Source organism: Loxodonta africana, chromosome 1, assembly GCF_030014295.1.
Source record: "Loxodonta africana isolate mLoxAfr1 chromosome 1, mLoxAfr1.hap2, whole genome shotgun sequence".
Lineage (NCBI taxonomy): Eukaryota > Metazoa > Chordata > Mammalia > Proboscidea > Elephantidae > Loxodonta > Loxodonta africana.
In genome coordinates, this window is record NC_087342.1 from 17,612,245 (window position 1) to 17,615,044 (window position 2,800).

The window sequence follows — 2,800 nt, forward strand, 5'->3', positions numbered from 1 at the left end:
GTTATCATAGGAGGCATGGCTGAAATTGAAGAACTGCCGTGTCTAAAGATCAACTGGAAGCTGTTTGTATGACAAGTGGTAAAGTCTTCCTCTACCCACTGGACCCAAATGTTTTTTGTTTGTTTGTTTGTTTTAATTGTGCTTCAGGTGAAAGTTTATAGCTCAAGTTAATTTCTCATTCAAAAATTTATACACATATTATTTTGTGACGTTAGTTGTAATCCCCACAATGTGACGGCACACTCCGCCTTTCCACCCCAGGCTCCCTTTGTCCATTTGACCAGTTCCTGTCTTTTCCTGCCTTCTCATCCTGCTTTTGGACAGGAGCTGCCCATTTGGTCTCATATATCTGATTGAACTAAGGAGCGCATTCCTCACATGTATTATTTTTTTCTTTTATAGTCCTGTCTAATCTTGGTCTGAAGAGTAGGCTTTGGGAATGGTTGTAGTTCTGGGTTAACAGAGCGTCTGGGGACCATAGTTTCAGTGGTTCCTCCAGTCTCTGCCAGACCATTAAGTCTGGTCTTTTTATGTGAATTTGAGTTCTGTTCGACACTTTCCCCCTGCTGGGTCTGGGCCTTTGTTGTCTTCCCTGTCAGGGCAGCCATTGGTGATAGCCAGGCACCATCTAGTTCTTCTGGTCTCAGGTTGATGGAGTCTCTAGTTTATTTGTTCCTTTATCCTTTGGGCTAGTCGTTTTCCTTGTGTCTTTGGTTTTCTTCATTCTCCTTTGCTCCTAGTGGGAATGGACCAACTGATATATCTTAGATGGTCACTTGCAAGCTTTTAAGATTCCAGATGCCACTTACCAAAGTGGGATGTAGAACATTTTCTTAATAAATTATGTTATGCCAGTTGACGTAGATGTCCCCTGAAACTATGGTCCCCAGACCCTAGCCTTAGCTACTCTGTCCCTCATAGTGTTCGGATGTATCCGGGAAACTTAGCTTTTGCTTTGGTTCCATTGTGCTGACTTCCCCTGTATTGTGTGTTGTCTGTCCCTTCACTGAAGATAATCCTTGTCTGCTATCTAGTTAGTGAATTTCCCTTCCCTCTCTCCCCACCCTTGGAACCATCAAAGAAGAATGCTTTTTTCTGTGTTCAAACCTTTTCTTGAGTTCTCATAATAGTGGTCTTATACAGTCCTTTTGTGACTGACTTATTTCACTCAGCATCATGCCCTCCAGATTCATCCATGTTGTGAGAAGTTTCTCAGATTCATCATTGTTCTTCATCATTGTGTAGTATCCCACTGTGTGTATGCACCATAATTTGTTTATCCACTCATCTGTTGATGGGCATTTAGGTTTCCATCTTTTTGCTGTTATGAATAGTGCTACAATGAACAAGGGTATGCATATGTGTGACGATTCTTACTTCTTACTTCTCTAGGATATATTCCTAGGAGTGGGATTGCTGGATTGAATTGTATGGTATTTCTAGTTCTAGCTTTTTAAGGATATGCCGTATCATTTTCCATGGTGGTTGTACCATTTTATATTCCCACCAGCAGTGCATAAGATTTCCAGTCTCACTACAACCTCTCCAATATATGTTGTTTTGTGTTTTTTGGATTAGTGCCAGCCTTGTTGGGGTGAGATGGTATCTCATTATAGTTTTGATTTGCATTTCTCTAATGGCTAATGAGCACAAGCATTTCCTCATGTGTCTGTTGTTAGCTGCCTGAATGTCTTCTTTGGTGAAGTGTCTATTTATATCCTTTGCGAATTTTTTTTAATATCTTTTTTTAATTGAACTTTAGATGAAGGTTTACAGAACAACCTAGTTTCTCATCAAACAGTACACACATTATTGTATGACATTGGTTAACAACCCCACAGCATGTCAACACTCTCTCTTCTCAACCCTGGGTTCCCTATTACCAGCTTTCCTGTTCCCTCCTGCCCTCCAGTCCCTGCCCCAGGGCTGATGTGCCCCTTAAGTCTTGCTTTGTTCCATGGGCCTGTTCAATCTTTGGCTGAAGGGTGAACCTCAGGAGTGACCTCATTACTGAGCTAAAAGGGTGTCCGGGGGCCATACTCTCAGGGTTTCTCCGATCTCTGTCAGGCCAGCAAGTCTGGTCTTTCTTTTTGAGTTAGAATTTTGTTCTACATTTTTCTCCAGTTCTGCCTGGGGCCCTCTATTGTGATCCCTTCAGAGCAGTCGGTGGTGGTAGCTGGACACCATCTAGCTGTGCTGGACTCAGTCTGGTGGGGGCTGTGGTAGTTGTGGTCCATTAGTCCTTTGGGCTAATCTTTCCCTTGTCTCTTTAGTTTTCTTCATTCTTCCTTGCTCCCAAAGGGATGAGACCAGTGGAGTATCCTAGATGGCCGCTCACGTCCTTTGCCCATTTTTTAATTAGGTCATTTATCTTTTTGTTGTTGAGGTTTTGCAGTATCTTGTAGATTTTAGAGAGTAGACCTTTACTGGGTATGTCAACTCATCAGCAATGGGTTTTTTGGTTAATAGAAGAGAGAATATTAGAATGTAATTTTTGGAACTTTTTATTTTTTTTAATAATTTTTATTGTGCTTTAAGTGAAAGTTTACAAATCAAGTCAGTCTCTCTCACATAAAAATCCATATACACCTTGCTACACACTCCCAAATACTCTCCCCGTAATGAGACAGCCCGCTCTCTCCCTCCACTCTCTCTTTTTGTGTCCTTTTCACCAGCTTCTAACCCCCTCCACCCTCTCATCTCCCCTCCAGGCAGGAGATGCCAACATAGTCTCAAGTGTCCACCTGATCCAAGAAGCTCACTCCTCACCAGCATCCCTCTCCAACCCATTGTCCAGTCC